Source organism: Ornithorhynchus anatinus, chromosome 8 (assembly GCF_004115215.2).
Source record: "Ornithorhynchus anatinus isolate Pmale09 chromosome 8, mOrnAna1.pri.v4, whole genome shotgun sequence".
Lineage (NCBI taxonomy): Eukaryota > Metazoa > Chordata > Mammalia > Monotremata > Ornithorhynchidae > Ornithorhynchus > Ornithorhynchus anatinus.
Window position 1 is genome coordinate 35275132 of NC_041735.1, and position 19590 is coordinate 35294721.

General features: G+C 46.0%; 1 protein-coding gene and 2 non-coding genes across 3 annotated transcripts in view; 1 reads left to right on the forward strand and 2 right to left on the reverse strand.

The window, feature by feature from the left end:
• POU6F2 (POU class 6 homeobox 2) overlaps positions 1-19590 on the reverse strand; it is a 314537-nt gene that overhangs the window by 245538 nt on the left and 49409 nt on the right. The gene's annotated exons all lie outside the window — the stretch shown is intronic.
• Positions 3176-3313, forward strand: LOC114814099. Its single transcript, XR_003761841.1, has one exon. It is a non-coding gene; the product is annotated as a small nucleolar RNA SNORA7 (small nucleolar RNA).
• On the reverse strand, positions 8773-8912 carry LOC114814075. The gene has a single exon (XR_003761817.1). It is a non-coding gene; the product is annotated as a small nucleolar RNA SNORA7 (small nucleolar RNA).

Genomic DNA, 19590 nt, shown 5'->3' on the forward strand with positions numbered 1-19590 from the left:
CTTGGGAGTCAAAGTCATGGACTCTAATCCTGGCTCTGTCACGTGTCTGTGACCTTGGGCCTCAGTTACCTCATCTATAAAAATAATCATAATAAATGATGGCATTTGTTTGATGCTTACTATGTGGCGGGCACTGTTCTAAGCACTGGGTTAGATACAAGGTTATCAGGGTACCCCGCGTGGCACTCACAATCTTCATCCCCATTTTACATATGAGGTAACTGAGGCACAGAGAAGTTAAGTGAAAATGGGAACAAAGTGTAAGCCCCACGTGGGACAGGGATTGTGTCCTACCCAATTTGCTTACATCCACCCCAGAGCTTAGTACAGTGCTTGGCACCTAAGACTATTATTATTACACAAAATAGACAGGTCCCACATGGGGCTCACAGTCTTAATATGAGGAAGAACAGGTTTTGGAGTCCCCATTTTTCAGATGAGAGAACTGAGGCACAGAGAAGTTAAGTCACTTGCCCAAGGTCACTCAGCAAGTGGTGGAGCCAGGATTTGAAACCAGGTCCTCTGCCTCCTAGGCCTTGCTCTTTCCACTAGGCCACATTTCTTCCCTGGCTTCGCTTCTGTGGCTCCTTTCCCCCTCAGGGAATGCAGAGATTGGATTCCATGGGAGTAAAGTAGCCATCACCGCTAACAGAGGTACAGAACTTTATCCAAACATATGCATCATATGAACACGGAGGCACGGAAATCCACCGAGACTCCAGAAATAGGCCTTGGCATCTGGCATTACTAGGAGTCAGATGGTTAGATATGATGTCCTATGGCAGGAGAAAGGATAATAATTATGGCATTTGTTAAGCGCTTACTATGTGCCGAGCACTGTTCTAAGCGCTGGGGTAGTTACAGGGTAATCGGATTGTCCCACGTGGGGCTCACATTTTTGAATCCCCATTTTTACAGATGAGGTAACTGAGGCACGGAGAAGTTAAGTGACTAAAGGATGGTGTCAACCCAGAGATCAACCAGGTGGAGACCAAGGAAGCCCAAGTGCATGAAGACGGTCATCGGCCATTTATTCATTCATATTTATCGGGCACTCGGAAGAGTACAATATAACAATGAACAGCCAGCTATTGGGATAAATGGAACATGGTCAAGGAGGAGAACTCCGGGCCAGCAATCATAATATTGATAGTTAAGCACTTACTATGTGCCAGGCACTGGATTAAGTGCTGGGTTGCACACAAGCAAAAATCACATTGGGCGCAGTCTCTCTCCCACATGAGGTTCACCGTACTAGTCCCCATTTTACAGATGAGGAAACCGAGGGCCAGAGAAGTGAGGTAAGTTGCCCAACGTCACACAGCAGGCAAGTGGCAGAGCCGGGCAGGTTCTACCGACTCCTAGGCCTTTGCCCTATCTACTAGACCATGCTGCTTCTCAGTGCATAACAAGAAAGTGGCAGAAAGGCTATGGTGAGAGGAAAGCCTCAAACATGTGGCTCAGAGAACAGGGACCCTTCCCAAACTCACCTCCTCCAAGAGGCCTTCCCAGCCTGAGCTCCTCTTCTCCCTCTACTCCCTCCACCACCCCCCCTTCACCTCTCCGCAGCTAAACCCTCTTTTCCCCCTCCCCCTCTCCCTTCCCATCCCCTCAGCACCGTACTCGTCCGCTCAACTGTATATATTTCCATTACCCTATTTATTTTGTTAATGAAATGTCCATCGCCTCGATTCTATTTAGTCGCCATCGTTTTTACGAGACGTTCTTCCCCTCGACTCTATTTATCGCCATCGTTCTCATCTGCCCGTCTCCCCCGATTAGACCGTAAGCCCGTCACACGGCAGGGACCGTCTCTACCTGTGGCCGACTTGTTCATTCCAAGCGCTTAGTACAGTCCTCTGCACATAGTAAGCGCTCGATAAATACTATTGAATGAAGATACAGACTGCCTACTGCTCTTCATGGGAGAAGAATGTGTCTACCGACTCTGTTCTATTATACTCTCCCAAGCCCGTGGTGCAACACTCTGCACAGAGTAAGCAGCGTGGCTCAGTGGAAAGAGCCTGGGCTTGGGAGTCCGAGGTCACGGGTTCGCACCCCGGCTCTGCCCCTTGTCAGCTGTGTGACTGTGGGCAAGTCACTTCACTTCTCTGGGCCTCAGTTCCCTCATCTGGAAAATGGGGATTAAGACTGTGAGCCTCCCGTGGGACAACCTGATGACCCTGTCTCTACCCCGGCGCTTAGGACAGTGCTCTGCACGTAGTAAGCGCTTAACAAATACGTAATTAACTCAGATATCATTGACTGATTGATGCGGTTATCCACTAGCACAACGTAGGGCAAAACGTGATCGGTAAGCGACAAAAGGGCTCTACTCAGAAGAAAGCCTCAGTCATCGAGCTCAGAGAACGGGGTCACTTCCCAGGGGTCGAATGCGGACTGCCCGATGCTCACTGTGGGCAGAAAATATGTCTCTACCCACTGTGTTCTTTTGCATTCTCCCAAGCCCTTAGTACAACGTTAGGCAGAAAGTAGGCACTCAGAAATTATTGATTATGATGAGACCAGGTTCAGGACTGACCGTTCTGAAGATAGTTTTAACTAGCCACCTTCCTATCTCCCTCCTGACAGATAGGGGGAAGGCCTAGTATTGGCTCAGTGGAAAGAGCCCGGGCTTGGGAGCCAGAGGCCATGGGTTCTAATCCCCCCTCTGCCACTAATCAGCAGTGTGACCTTGGGCAAGTCACTTCACTTCTCTGTGCCCCAGTGACCTCATCTGTAAAATGGAGATTAAGACCGTGGGCCCTATGTGGGACAACTCGATTTACCTTGTACCCCCCAGTGCTTAGAACAGTGCTTGGCACACGTAGTAAGCATTTAACAAATGCCATCATTATTAGAGAAGCAGCGTGGTGCAGTGGAAAGAGCCCGGGCTTGGGAGTCAGAGGCCATGGGTTCGATTCCTGGCTCTGCCACTTGTCAGCTGTGTGACCTTGGGCAAGTCACTTCACTTCCTCTGTGCCTCAGTTCCCTCATCTGTAAAATGGGGATGAAGACTGTGAGCTCCACGTGGGACAACCCGATGACCCGGCATCTCCCCCAGCCCTTAGAACAGCACATACTAAGCGCTTAACAAATACCAACGTTATCATTATTAACCAGTTGCCCTAAGAGGCCTGAGGTAGTCACTTTTGGCTTCCTGTACCTGCCAAACCCCCTCTCAGGGTTGCACCTGGAGAGTTTCCAATCTTCTACCAGTCTCGGTTCTGGGAGGGAGGATCAAGCGGATGCCCGTCCATTCCATTCCTAGCTTGGCCAAGGGCTAGCGAGTGGAAGGCCATCTGCCACAAGTCAAAATTCACCTGTGCTGGGCAGCAGCAACATGGGAGAGAGTCGAGGGTGGAGACTCAAGTTTACGGCATGGAGGAGGCATCGGTAAACCACTTGCGTATTTTTACCAAAAAAACTCTACGGATATACCATCCGAACGAATGCCGAGAGCGGGGCGTTCTTGGAGAGATGTGTCCAGCGTGTCACCATGGGTCAGAAACGACAACGGCATGAGAGAAGAACTGCCAAACTCCGGAGGGTCAGAATATCCTACTTTTGGCCACAGTGATGGGGTTGGTGATACTAATATAGTGGTATTTGTTAAGCAGTTACTGTGTACCAGGAACTGTACTAAGCACTGGGCTGGACAGAAGCAAATTGGGTTGTATTTGTCAACCTAATGGAGAAACAGCTTATCTTCAACTCACTGAGGCTAGATTTGCAATATCTAGTAATGTTAAATGTACTTTTTTTAAAAAAATCAATAATAAATGCATAAGCACTTGCCTCTGCAATGCTTCTGATGTTACTTACAAAATGTTTTAAAAAAGGGTTGGAATGTCCCTGTCATTCATTCAATCATTTATTGAGCAATTACTGTGTGCAGAGCACTGGACTAAGCACTTGGGGAGTACGATTCAGCAACAAATAATAATAATAATATCAGTATTCGTTAAGCGTTTACTATGTGCAGAGCACTGTTCTAAGCGCTGGGGGAGATACAGGGTAATCGGGTTGTCCCATGTGGAGCTCACAGTCTTCAACCCCATTTTACAGATGAGGGAACTGAGGCACAGAGGAAGTGAAGTGACTTGCCCAAGGTCACACAGCTGACAAGTGGCAGAGCCAGGAATCGAACCCATGGCCTCTGACTCCCAAGCCCGGGCTCTTTCCACTGAGCCACGCTGCTTCCCTGCCCACAAGGGGATCATAGTTTAGAAGGGGTCCCATGTAGGGCTCACCGTCTCAATCCCCATTATACAGATGATGTCACTGAGGCACAGTGAAGTGACCTGCTCAAGGACACCCAGCAGACAAGTGGCGGAGCAGGGATTCGAACCCATGACCCGACTCCCAAGCCCGTGCTCTCTCCACTACACAATGCTGCTTCCCCATGGGAAGAACCTATTCAATCCCAGAGCCAAATTGAATTTGAATCCAGCTGGAATTATAGTAGAGCAGCAGGTGAGTTCAATCATGTCTCCAATCTCCAAAGAGATACCAGCTTTACTCCCCCCAGCAGAGGGAGGCTGGAAGAGAATAATAATAATAATAATAATAATAATAATGTTAGCATTTGTTAAGCACTTACTATGTGCAGAGCACTGTTCTAAGCGCTGGGGGAGATACAGGGTTAATCAGGTTGTCCTAAGTGAGGCTCACAGTTAATCCCCATTTTACAGATGAGGGAACTGAGGCACAGAGAAGTGACTTGCCCATAGTCACACAGTTGCCAAGCGGCAGAGCCGGGAGTCGAACTCATGACCACTGACTCCGAAGCCCAGGCTCTTTCCACTGAGCCACGGAGAAGCAGTGTGGCCTAGTGGATAGCATCCAGATTTGGGAGTCAGAAGAACCTGAGCCCTAAATCCGGCTCTCATTCAATAGTATTTATTGAGCGCTTACTATGTGCAGAGCACTGTACTAAGCGCTTGGAATGAACAAGTCGGCAACAGATAGAGACGGTCCCTGCCGTTTGACGGGCTCACCGTCTAATCGGGGGAGACGGACAGACGAGAACGATGGCGATAAATAGAGTCGAGGGGAAGAACATCTCGTAAAAACGATGGCAACTAAATAGAATCGAGGCGATGTACAATTCATTAACAAAATAAATAGGGTAATGGCACTTGTCTGCTGTGAGACCTTGGGTAAGTCACTTTGCTGTGCCTCAGTTACCTCATCTGTAAAATAATAATAAACATAATAATAGTATTTGTTAAGTACTATGTGCCAGGTGCAGTACTAAGCGCTGGAGTGGACACAAGCAAATCGGGTTGGACACAGTCCCTGTCCCATGTGGGGCTCACAGCCTCAATCCCCATTTTACAGATAAGGTAGGTGAGGCACAGAGAAATGAAGTGACTTACCCAAGGTCACACTGCAGATGTGGGACATGGATTGGGTCCAACCTAATTAGCTTGTATCTACCCTAGCACTTGATACAGTGGCACAGAGGAGGCACTTAAATACCACTAAAAGTACACCTAAAAGCCCTATTTCCTTAACCTGGTTCCTCCCACCATCTAAGACACCGTACCCGAGGTTCCAGAGACTCTCCAAGAACATTTCGCAGTCATCCAAACCGTTTACCAAAGAGATGCCTTTCAAACAGGCATTGTTCGCAACAAAAGAACAAAATGAAGGGACGGTTTTATTTGCAAATTAAATGCAGCTGTAAATTAATTTCTGTAATCACCATTCATTAATATTTAATATATTTATATGAAGGCTATCACTCCTCAATTCCCCAAGCATTCAGCATTTAATAATGGAGAAATAGCTTATCATCTTCAACTCACTGAGACTGGATTTGCAATATCTAGTAATGTTAAATGTATTTTTTTAAAAAAAATCAATAATAAATAAATGCATAAGCACTTCCCTCTAGAATGCTTCTGATGTTATTTACAAAATTAAAAAAAAAAACCAGCAACAGAATGGCAAGGGACTTTATAACCATTTCATTACAACCCACCCCCCCCCACACAATTGTATATGGTGGAACTGCATAATCTGTTTATTGAAATTGAAATCTTTGGAACTGATCTTCCCCCCAGACATTAACAATAAACACCCTCTGCAATAACATAGTACTTAATGTAATATTAACATTCTAGGCACCAGGCTTTAAATGTTCAGAGGTCTCCCATATGGAATTGAATATATATATATATATTTTAAAGCTCTGCGTTCTGCCTCTCCATTCAATCATGTATCTAATTTACAGGCTGTAAAACACAATATTCACAGATTACCGTAAATAAGAAGGAGATTCATTCAGAACCCACCAGCAGCGGTCACGAGGATGAGCAAGTCCATACCGAATGAAGTCGGAATCAAGCAAAGGCTTCTGATTAATGTCCCAGGACTGGAGATGTCAGAATGGGTTGGATTCCTTTGGGCCAAGGCATCAGGGTATTTGCTCAGTGTCCCACCCAAGACACAGAGGAGGTGTGAGCTAATTTTTTATTTTATTTTTCACATCCAGCCCTAACCAATAGCATTCCAATTTCCAGCTCTAGTCTCCCATCACACTGGAGAACATCCTCTAGACTATAAGCTTGCTATGGGCACGGAACTTTTCTAATTCTGTCATCTTGTACTCTCCCAAGCCAGTGCTCTGCACATAGTTGGAGCTCAAATACCACTGATGGGTTGATCAGTGACGTAGCCAGGCTAGAGACTGCAGTGGGAGATGCAGAGGGCAAATTAGAAGAAATTTCAAAACCTTTGTGAAGCGTTAAAGAGTCCATCAAGGAACAACACCAGCACAATGTTCACATGATTGTTATTATTATTATATTTGTTAATCGCTTATGTGTGTGAGCACCGTTTCAAGTACCAGGGTAGATACAAGTCAATCAGCTCAGACTTTACCCCGGTCCCATCTGGGGCTCACATTTTAAGTAGGAGGGAGGATCAACATTGAAGCTCCATTTTACAGATGAGGAAGCTGAGGCCCCCAGAAGTGACTTACCCAACATCACACAGCAGGGAGCTTTCAGAATCGGGATTAGAAACCGGGTCTTCTGCGTCTAGGAGTCAGAGGGCCATGAGGAGGTCCGTGACTCTTTAGGAGAGTCTACGTGAGGAGTCTCTTTCAAGGAGTCAGAAGAAATGGGCTCTTTCCATTAGGCCACACTGCTCCTCGCTATTAGAATGGGCTATCGACAGGTCACCGAGATACTCTAATGGGTTGGGTGAGTGAAGAAACTTCCCCAACCGAGACCATGGTTTGTAACGTTATCCCACGCTAGACCTACGAACACTCACAGGAAGTGAGGTAAAGTGATTACTTTAGCATGACTAGCGACATATCTTTGCCATTCACAGCAGAGGATATTGGCTTAAAATGATCATTTCTTTCACCTAACTTGTTTCAAAATATTCTTTCAATCCACCCTAACGTCCCCTTTTGGTTATAAAATTGCTAAGAGATTAATAGAACATGGCATAGAGGGCACAGACTCCCACTGTGTCGGGGAATTTTTGTTTTGCAGAGGGAGATCTCATTTGGACCCTAATAGTTTAGTGAATGGTTGACGCTAATCCTCAGGTAGTCCCACAAAATATTTTCAGTATAACGAAGAGTGATCTGCAGTGGCCCGGAGGGGAGAAAAGAGGAAAGAGGAATGAATTTCACAAAGGCAAAAATAAAGCTGCCCCCCTCCTCTAGCCCCGGTCTCCCAGCTGAAGCTCAAGCCGGAGCGGGCTGCCAATTTCCACCCCTATCTTTCCCACTCAGTTGAGGCAGGGCCAAACAATAGCTTACTTGGGCAAAAAGGCTATAAGAGTTCTAGACTATAAGCTCCTTGTGGGAAGGAAATAAAAATAAAATAATAGTGCTTTTTGTTAAGCACTTACTATGTGCCAGGCATTGTACTAAGCGCTGGGGTGGATACTAGCAAATGAGGTTGGACACAGTCCTTGTCCCAAATGGGGCTCACAGTCTCACTCTCCATTTTACAGATGAGGTAACTGAGGCACAGAGAAGAAGTGATTTGCCCAAGGTCATACAGCAGACAAATGGTGGAGCTGGGATTATAACCCGAGACCTACTGACTCCCAGGACCATGCTCTATCCACCAAACCACGCTGCTTTTCCAGGCAAATGCCTCAAAACCGTCAACTTTAGGGGATTCTCCAAACATGGAGGATCTCTGGCCATAACGTTAGGCTCATTTCATGGCACACCCACAGAGGAATATGCAAACACCAAGCTCTGGCATAACAAAATATATACATAGCTGACCTCGATCCTATATCTGCACCTTTCCATCAAGTCCAAACCCCCCAAATCTTGATTTATGTCTTTCATGCCTCTCCTTGCAAATAAGAATTCCCCAGATCAGAATATTAGAATGTGAGTTTACAGATGTTGACATGATCACCTACTTGTGGATGCACTTTCCAACACTTCTAATAACAACGATGGTGGTGGTACTTGTTAAGTACTTGCTATGTTTCGAGCACCGTTCTAAGTGCCGGGGTTTACACAAGTTAATCAGGTTGGACACAGTCCCTGTCTCACACGGGGCTCACACTCATCTCCATCTTGTCTTGTCTTTTGCTGTCGAGTCGTAGCGACGCCATGGACGCATCTCTCCCAGATTGCCCCAACCCCATCTGCAATCATTCTCGTAGTGTATCCGTCGTGTTTCCTTGGTAAAAATACTATTGCCTCCTTCTGTGTGGTAAATTGAGTATCCACCCTTGACTCTCTCCTACGCCACTGCTGCCCAGCACAGGTGGATTTTGACTTGTAGCAGATGGCCTTCCCCTCGCTAGCCACTGAGCCAAGCTAGGAATGGAATGGGTTGGCCTCTGGCTTGGCTCTCCCTCCCATAGTCGAGACTGGTAGAGTACTGGAAACCCTCCAGGTGTGACCCTAAGAGGGGATCTCCGTTTTACAGATGAGGTAACTGAGGCACAGAGAAGTGAAGGGACCTGTCCAAGGTCACACAACAGATATGTAACGGAGCCTAGATTAGAACCCAGCTCTTCCTGACTCTCAGACCCACGTTCTATCCACTAGGCCACACTGATTCTCTTGTAGAAAAGCTCTAAGCAGTGGTACTGTACTAATAACTACTTAGCCTCCATGAGATGATGATTTCCAGAAAGAAAGTCCACTACGATCTAAAGGATATGGGAGTAAGGTAAAAGTAAAAAGCCTTCAATCTATCCACATACTTTTGATATTACAACATGGGTTAAAAAAAAAAGGCACTTGTTAAGCACCTACTATGTGCCAGGCACTGTACTAAGCACTGGGATAGATACAAGGTTGGATACACAGTCTCCATCCCACATGGAAATCACATTCTAATTAGGAGGGAGTAGGAATTAATCCACACCACCAGAACGATTGCAGATGGAGAGCAGGGCTTTCTGGGAGAGATGCGCCCACGGTGTCGCTATGGGTCGGAGACGACTCGACGGCATAAGACAATACAAGACAAGGAATTAGTCCCCATTTTACAGTTGAGGAAACTGAGGTACATAGAAGTGATTTTTCCAAAGTCACAGCAGACAAGGGGCAGAACCGGGATTAGAACCCAGGTCTTTATGGCTACTAGGCCCAAGCTCTATCCACTAGGCCACGATGCTTCTCAATTTAAAAAAAAACAAAAACAACAAACAGCTTATCTAGGCACTGAACTCTAACAATAAGATGCAGTATTGGCTAGCGGAAAGAATAGGGACCTGGGAGTGAGAGGGCCTGGCTTCTAATCCCAGATCTGTCACTTGCCAGCTTTATGACCTTGGGCGAGTCACTTGGAAAAATTGAGGTTCCAAGCAGCTCTCTCTAAAATGAAATGCCTGTTTCCCCTTCCATTTAGACTGCAAGCCCCAGGCGAAACGGAGACTGTGCCCTGTCCAATCTCATTATCTACCCCATTGTTTAGTACAGGGCTTGGCATACGGGAAAGATTTAGGCAAATGCCTCACTTTAAAAAAGTCAACTCTCGATCAATTCTACAGGTCACTGGTTTAGCAGTTAGACTCCCTAGTGCTTTGACAGAAACTGTGACATCAAGGAAATCCTCTCTTCAACCGAAAGAACAACCTAGGCTGGCTTGCTCTTGATTTCTGGGACGCAGTACTCTGCCTCCATAAACAGAGCGAACAGCAGTTATCATGCTGTCTTAGAAAGTGTGAGGGAAACACTTGTAAAAGAAGATTCCCACTTTTTAATTTGACTCCCAGGACCTGGATGATTTAATTCTCTAGAAATAAAGGCACTGAGAGGTGGTTGTGAGATACTTGTTCCAAAGCCTAATATTTCTGATAATGATAATAACAACAACAGTATTTAAGTTCTTACTTGAAGCAGAGCACTGTGGTATGTCCTGGGGCGGACAGAATCAGACCAAAACCCTTCTCTGTTCCAAGTGGGGATCACAATTTAATGGGGAAGGACAGGTTTTAAACCCCCGATTTACAGATGAGGAAACTGAGGGAGAGAGCAGTCAAGTGACTCGCCCAAGGTCACGCAGCACACACGTGACGGAGCCAGGTCTCCTGACTTCCAGTCACGTGCTCATTCCACTAGACTATGCTGCTTCGCTTTCAAAGGCAACTGTTTTGGAGTCCCTTTCAGGAAATCTGGGAACTGATTTGGATTTCAGGAAGTTTCAAATTGCTTTCCTCAGAATGGAAGGAGTTGTGCATCAGACGTATGAATTTCTCGGTATCACAGTCTTCACTATTCTCACAAAGTGAGGACAGGTATCCCAGTGGGTAGAGGCAGGAATGAGGAAACAGCGGACAGACGCCCCACAGCTCCCGACTGGATCCCAGGAGAAGTGGTGTGGCTTAGGGGAAAGAGCACAGGCTCGAGAGTCAGAAGTCATGGGTTCTAATCCCACCTCTGCCACTTGTCAGCTGTGTGACTTCGGGCAAGTCACAACTTCTCTGTGCCTCAGTTCCCTCATCTGTAAAATGAGGATTAAGTCTGTGAGCCCCACATGGGACAACAGGATTAACTTGTATCCACCCGGTGCTTAGAACAGTTCTTGGCACGTAGTAAATGCTTAATACCGTTATTATTATTATCCCACTGACTCTGGCAACTCAGCAAACAGGAAAATGCCAATCTATAGGGGTTCACCCCTCTCTGCTCCTTCTCTCCCTCTGAGAAGCAGCAGCATAGCCTAGTGGATAGAGTACAGAGCTGGGAGCCTGAAGGACCTGGGTTCTTAAACCTGGCTCCGCCACTTGACCGCTATGCGACCTTGGAAAACTCACACCAGTGACTGGTAGGTCACTAGAGGGGCCTAGTGGGATCAACACACAACTGGATGTCGAGGCCTGCTCCGTCACTTGTGTGTTTTGTGACCTTGGGCAAGGGAAGCAGCATAGCTTAGTGGACAGAATTATAATAAAAATGATGGCATTTAAGAGCTTACTATGTGCAAAGCACTGTTCTAAGTGCTGGGCGGGATACAAGGTGATCAGGGTGTCCCTTGTGGGGCTCACAGTCTTCCTCTCCATTCTACAGATGAGGTCACCGAGGCACCGAGAAGTTATGTGACTTGCCCAAAATCACACAGCTGATAAGTGGCAGAGTTGGGATTTGAACCCATGACCTCTGACTCCCAAGCCCTGGCTCTTTCCACTGGGCCATGCTGCCCATGGTGGACCTGGGTTCTAATTCTGAGTCCACCACCTGTCCTCTGGGTGACCTTGGGAAAGCCTCGTCACTTGTCCGGGCTTCAGTTACCTCTTCTGTAAAATGGGGATTAAGACTGTGATTCCTATAAGGGACAGGGATTGTGTCACCCCAGTGCTTAAAACAGTGCTTACCACATAGTAAGCATTTAAATACCATTATTATTAAGTCATTTAACTTCTCTGTGCTTCAGTTATCTCATCTGCAAAATGGGGATTAGGATTGCGAGCCCCATGTGAGACAGAGTCTGTGTCCAGCCTGACTAGCTTGCTAGAGAAGCAGCATGGCTTAGTGAAAGAGCACAGGCTTGGGAGTCAGAGGTCATGGGTTCTCCTCCCAGCTCTGCCATTTATCAGCTGTGTAACTTTGGGCAAGTCACTTAATCTCTCCGGGCCGCAGTTACCTCATCCGTAGAATGAGGATTAAGACTGTGAGCCCCACGTGGGACAGCCTGATTACCTTGTATCTACCCCAGTGCCTAGAATAGTGCCGGGCACATAATAAGTGCTTAACAGATACCATCGTCGTTATAATTATTATTATTCTAGTGCCTAAAACAGTGCCTGGCACAAAGTAAGTGCTTAACAAATTTTTTTTTTCTTTTTTTTTTTAAAAAAAAGGAGCCAAGATTACAGGCCTTCCTCAGCCCCTGGGAAAGAAAAATAATGTTGGTATTTTGTTTGTTAAGCCCTTACTATGTGCAGAGCACTGTTCTAAGCGCTGGGGTAGACACAGGGGAAGCAGGTTGTCCCACGTGGGGCTCACAGTCTTCATCCCCATTTTACAGATGAGGGAACTGAGGCACAGAGAAGTGAAGTGACTTGCCCAAGGTCACACAGCTGACAAGTGTTGGAGCCGGGATTCGAACCCATGAGCTATGACTCCCAAGCCCAGGCTCTTTCCACTGAGCCATGCTGCTTCTCTAAAAGGAGCTTGGGGTCAGGGAGAAGAGGGACCATCCCACCCACAGAGGTTAGGCCTCTGCCCTGGATCTCGCTTCTTGTTGCAGAAAGCCACATTCTCGACGACTCCAGCTCTACTGAACATTGCTGCCCTTCCCCCATCTATCTCCCACTAACCACCCCAGGCCCGGATCACCTCCACTGAAGGCATCCTCTCCTGTGCTCGGACCCCTGAGCGCTACTGGTGGAAATCCAGGGAGCAGGCTGCACCTGGACCATTCATTCTCTTCTCCTGCTCATACTGCTCTCTTCTTTCAGCAACACCTACTTCTCCCTCTGATTCCCAGGCTCAGGGTCCCCACCTACTATTCCAGGCCTCTGGACATTAATTTGTTGATTAAAAACAAACCTCTCACAGCAACCTAGGACAGACTTTAGAAGCATAAAGCCACTCGTAGCCTTGTGAAAAACACAAAAGCCAAAAAGACTTTGGAGAGGTCCAGAATCAGATACTAAGATCTGGTGACTTATATGACTGAGAAACGAATCATCAGGAGCAAGCAGAAAACCAAAATGTAAGGCTAAATACGATAATCTTTCTGCGCAGGGCACGCCGATATTGGAGGCTATTTGATTTCCTCCAGGAGACAAAGCAAAAGATTTTTGTGTTGGTCCATGATAGGGGCCCTCGAGTTAGCCAGAACCCTCAAGTCCCAAGATCCCTCTTACTCTTGAGGAAGGTCTTTCTCTGTGAAGTTAGCAAGGGAACACCGACCTAGTGAAAGCACTGGACAAATGCCCTGGATGAAGAATACTCTGTGACCAGTAACGTAGGCTGCTCTACGAGGGTCGGAGGTGTCTTTTGAAGGATATTTACCAGAACACGGATGCCATTTGAGGTCTGAATCTGCACAAAAGGGCCTTAACCTACAAATCCAAGTTTGCCTCTCGACTGTAAGCTAGCCTAGGGCGGGGAACGTGTCTACTGATTCATATCGTACTTTCTCAAACATTTAATGCGGTGTGCTGCTCACAGTAAGCACTCAAATTCCACTGACTGATCAGTAGGGATTCGTCTGTGCAAATATATTGGGCACTGTAGCCAGCGCTATTTATAGGCCAACCTGTTGAGAGGACTTCCACCTGAAGTCTTGGTGGGTGGAATTCTACTTATTCATTTATATTTATTGAGCACTTACTGTGTGCCAAGCACTATACTAAACGCTTGGGAGAGTACAACATTAAACACACCCCGGCTGGCCTCCCGACATCCTCAGAAACTTGGCAGGTGGGTTGAGGGAGGAAACGTGGAGCTGCAGGCAAGCTAAGTAGCAGCTGTTAAAAGGCACCCAAAGCTCCATTCAGATATAAGAGACAAATTTCAAAGAAAAACACACCGAGCCCCCAACTGCTTCACTTCAGCCCATCCGTGTTCACGGCCCCCACCTACTATTCCAGACCTCTGGATACTGATCTGTTGATTAAAAACTAACCTTTAAAATCAATTTAGGACAGACTTTGGAAACATAAAGCCACTCGTGTAGGCTTGTAGAAAAAAAAAATTCATGTTGCAGAAAATTCCCCCGATATCAATTGGCTAACGAACCAGGCATCATGAGTGCTGTTAAGACAGGGGGAAAATCCAGGAAGTTTTGGTAACTGTCATTGGTTTGACCCTTCCCACGCTACATAATATCAATGAATAAAATAACTAGCCCTTGATTCTTGAGAGCATTTTCACATTAATTATTTCATTTGAGCTTCCCGACAACTCTATGAGCTAGGGGAGAGGCAGATATCATTGCTCTCATTTCACAGTTGAGGAGACTGAGGCCCGGAGAGGTTTGGTGACTTGCTCCAGGTCACACGGAAGGTTAGTGGCAGCAGCAACCTAGAATCAGATCTCCTGAATCTGGGCATTTTCTACTAGATCATATAGTTCCCAAGCCACTACCTGGTCCTCCTACAAAAGGCCATAGAGGACTTCACCTTGGTTTAGAATCTGATTAATTTCAGTAGTGCTTCTTTGTCGATTGTGTACTTGGAACTGAAATGGAGGATTATGCCATAAATGAGTTTGGCCTCAGTGCATGAACAAGTCCTCTCTTCAAATATATAAAACTCAGCCTTATGATACTCAGATACTAATGGTATTAATTAAGCACCTGAATTCTGGAATAGATCCAGGATAAAGAGATTGGGCAGTCTTTGTCCCACATCATCTAAGAGATCTAGAGAGAAAGTACCTATCCATTCGCAGAAGAGGCAACTGAGGCAGAGAGCTAAAGTGACTTGCCCAAGGTCACGAGGCAAGTGCCAGAGCTAAGACAGGAACCCGGTGTCCTGGACAAACTCCAATCTCATTGTTATGGGGCCATGATAATAAATAATAATAATTACGGCATTTAAGTGCTAAGTGCCGGGCACTGGGATAGATAAAGTAATAATAATGATGATGGCATTTGTTAAGTGCTTAAAATGTGCCAAGCACTGTTCTAAGCACTGAAAGATAATCAGGTTGTCCCACGTGGGGGTCACAGTCTTAGTCCCCAGTTTATAGATGAGGTAACTGAGGCACAGAGAAGTTAAGTGACTTGTTCAAGGTCACACAACAGACAAGTGAGGAGCTGGGATTAGAACCCATGTCCTCTGACTCTCAAGCCCTAGCTCTTGCCACTAGGCCATGCTGCTTCTAGGCCATATCTACACTGACTACTCTACAAAAGGAAGCTCCCGGTTTTTCAGTAATTTTTAGGCATCTCCCAAAATTTGAAGACTACTTTATGACGGTACCAGGGACTAAAAGGAATTTAAGTTTATGAGCTTTACAAAATGATCATGGAAGTGTCTTAAGCAGTGTGGCTTAGTGGAAAGAGCATGGGCTTGGGAATCAGAGGTCGTGGGTTCTAATCCCGACTCCGCCACTTGTCAGCTGTGTCACAAGTCACTTCACTGGGCCTCAGTTACCTCATCTGCCAAATGGGGATGGAGACTGTGAGCCCCACATGGGACAGGGATTATGTCCAACCCCATTTGCTTGCATCCACATCAGCACGTAGTGTAGCAAGTGACATATAGTAAGCACTTAAATACCACAATTATTCTTGATCTGGGGGCCACCCTCGCCTTGAGATTGTCATTTTTTAAATAAAAAGAAAACCAACACCAGGCTTCTCTCAGGCACTTCCCCGCTTTCCCCACTTCAGGCCGATGGAGATGGACCCCGGCAGCGTGAATCCTTCCGAGGAACCGGGATCACCAAGCTCCTTCGTTCTTTTGTTTTTAACATCGTATATCATTATGTAATAATAATAATGATAAGGTTATTTGTTAAGCACTAACTTTGTGACGGGCACTGTACAAAGCCCTGGGAAGGAGAGAGATCAATTGAGCTGGACAGTCCCTGTCCCATGTAGAGCTCCCAGTCCCAATTCCCATTTTACAGATGAGATAACTGAAGCACAGAGAAGTGAAGTGACTTGCCCAAGATCACACGGCAGACACGTGGCAGAGCTGGGATTAGAACCCATAACCTTCTGACCCCAAGGTCTGTGCTCTATCCACTATGTCATGCCCCTTTGCAGTATTTGCACGTTAAATACTGTTCTAAGCCCTGGGATAGATACTAGTTAATTAGCTTGGACACAGTTCCTGTCCCAGATGGGGACAACAGCCTAAGTAGGAGGGAGAGGAAGAATAACAGGCTCACTGTGGGCAGGTAATGTGTCTACCTACTTTGTTGTACTGTACTCTCCCAAATGCTTAGGACAGTGCTCTACACCGTAAATGGGAGATGGTAAATCAATCAACGGTAAATGCTCAATAAATACTATTGATTGATTGCAAGAAAGCAAGATGATCTGCTTTGAGGGGAACGGGGCTTCCCTGATCCAGAGCCTGGGTTGCCAGGTGCAGCGATAAATTCCATTTCTGCCCTTCAGAGACACCTGTCTCCTGGTCCAGAGGAAACCACACGTGCTGCGTCTCCCTTGACCCACATGGCCCCATGGCGCTAGCAGTTCGAGGAATGCCCAGCCCAGTTCCTTCTGCTCCTGCAGTGGGGGTGGGGGCACCTGCAGCTCTCCATAACTGGCTAGTAGAACCGTGGTTGCTCTGGCCCAGCCTGGCAACCCCACACCCCTGCCAAGGGCCACCTCAGTTGACAGTCCGCGTGCTCGACCCGTGTTACTGCCTCCTGAGCTTCCTGGAAAGTCGCAGTGAGTCAGTGATATTGATTGAGCACTTATTTTGTGCAGATCACTGTACTAAGCACTTGGGCGAGTACAGAGTGGGTAAACAAGATGACTGCTCACAATGATCTTGTCTCACCTCTCTACCCTGGCACCGCCCCCTATCCAGAAAATCCCATGGCCTCGTAATTTGAATAAATTGATTGATAGGTAGCCACTGAAAAGCACTGATTCGTCATATCATCTTGAAGGATTTTACTTGAAATCACATTTTGTAAAGCAGAATGTTCCCATTATGGAATCCTCACGTGTCTTGATGGACATCTCTGCTCTACCTCCTTTCTTCCTCCCTCCTTTTGCTCTGATAAACCCAGCACACATTCCCATGCACACCCTTGGAATACTGAAGTCTAAGATACTGTGGTGGAGGTTTTGCTTAAACATCAGACCAGTGCTTAAACAGGATGCATTAATTAATTCACATATACCTAAACGAGTCTGCTCTTTCATGTTTAAAAGACCTGGATTTTTAAGAGCGGTAAACTTTTTTTTAAAAAAACATTTTTGTAATAGCCAGTTTCCTGAAGCCATATCCTAAGAAAGGAGGGCTTGGGATAAGATGGTTTTACGTTTGACAAGCAGAAGGATTTGTTGCGGAAACATACAGAATCTTTCAGTGGTAAATTCCACATCTTCATGTAAATAATGGGCTTGTGAACTACTTAGCTCCCTGTAAATGGACTTTACGAACCTGTCCACGGTATTTCAGCTTGACAACTAAGTATAATAATAATGATGATGGTATTTGTTAAGCACTTACTATGTGGTAAGCACTGTACCACCACAGTGCTTCCACAGATGAGGAAACAGGTACGGAGAAGTGAAACGACTTGCCCAAGGTCACAAGGCAGATGAGTGGTGCACCTGGTATTAGAACACAGGTGACTCCCAAACCTGTGCTCTCAACCAAGCATAAGAATCCCATCTGATCCACCTCTAGAGAGATTATTTTGTTGATCCTAAGTAGGTAGGTAGCACAGAAGATCGTCTGGTCTCCTTAAACACAGGAAGAAAATTAGATTTTTTCCTTTCTGAATAGAACCACATATGCAGCAAGTCCAAAATATTATATCTAATGTTTGCATCGTCCATAGATCTTCCTTAAAGGAAATTCAACTTCATTTTTTCCTAAAAACAGATTTCACATTTTCCAGTCCCATGCCTCTCTGTGGAAGACCCTGTGGGGTAATCCGAGTTCTCGTCTTGAGAAACCCTGAAAATTTAGAAAAACAGGTATTTGCTCTTTGTTTTTGTTGGGTAGAGATCTTATGGAATTAGATTTTTTTTTTTCTAAAATGCCCTTGATAGGCAGCCTGTGTGTTTTATCAAACCAGAGTTCAAGATCTTTATCTTAAAGAGCATGTGTTTCACCAGAAAGAGACAAGCGGGGACTGCTTGGTTTGATCCTGCTCTTCTGCGACTAGAATAGGCAGGAAATAGTTCGGGATGAATTTTCCTTCACATGCTGTTATATTGTGTCCTTGCTCCTTAAATCCTTTCTGAAAAGCTACCTCTGTTCTTTGAATCATCCAACGGAAAGCATTCAATCAGTGGTATTTGCTGAGCACTTGCTCAGTACAGTGTTCTGCACAGAGTATTTGGGAAGAAGACAATACAGTTAATAGCCACAGCCTTGGTCTTCAAGCTTAGCCCACATAAATAAAATGCAGTAAAAGTGTCACACCATCAATTTGAAGAGCCAAGGAATACCCAGCAACAAACAACTCAAAAAACTGTTCTAGGTTTCCCTGAGTACTGACATCTGCGTGTAGCACTCTTAGGATACGAGTAAACGGTGCACATAAGGAAATGAAATCAAGACCGGATGGGTTTAAATTTCATTTGGTAGGTCTGCAGATTTGGCCTTTTTAAACTTATTTCTATCATTTCCTATCAAAGAATGGAGGCCATCTTACACTTTTAAGCACTCAATCACCTTGCCCCCTCCTACCTCACCTTGCTACTCTCCTACTACAACCCAGCCCACACACTTCACTCCTCTAACGCCAACGTCCTCATTGTACCTCGATCACACTTTACCTCATCTGTAAAATGGGGATGAAGGCTGTGAGTCCCATTTGGACAGGGGCTGTGTCCAACCCAATTACTTTGTACTTACCCCAGATATCTACAGTGCCTGGCATATAAGTGCTTAAATACCACAGTTATTATAACAGGTTGTCACCGGGATTTCCTCAGCTCACATGGGCCAGCTATTTCTCAAGATCTCTGCTGGGTTCTTTTCACCTAAAGCACTAACCTAAGTTGTTCTTCAGAAATCGTCAGTGCAGAAGACTTGAATAACCCTCAAGAGGCAGAATCAGAACCCCAGCTCAGATCTTCTGAAGCCCAAAGTGGTGGTGTTTCCTCCAGACCAACATTAGGGTCTCTTGGATCATGTGGGCTTTAACCATGCCATCCTGTCAGGATCCAAAGGTAGCTCTACTATATTAAAATGGAATAAGGATGAAGTGTTTTGTCCAGGGTTTTACCCTCTTTCTAACCCTAAATCAACTCCGGCCTCAGTGGTAAGAACCTGTGCTCTGCTTGTAAATCCTGAGGGGGATGGAAGAGGGAAATCTGGGGGCCGTGCAATAGATCACACTGAAACAATGGAGAGAGGTTTCGTGAGACCTCTTGGAGGAAGCAAGTCAGATACAGTTCAACCCCATGGCATATTCGCAAATGGGTTACAATATCCATCAACAGAGAAAAGGTAACACCGTGTCATTTTCCCCACAGTTCCTTG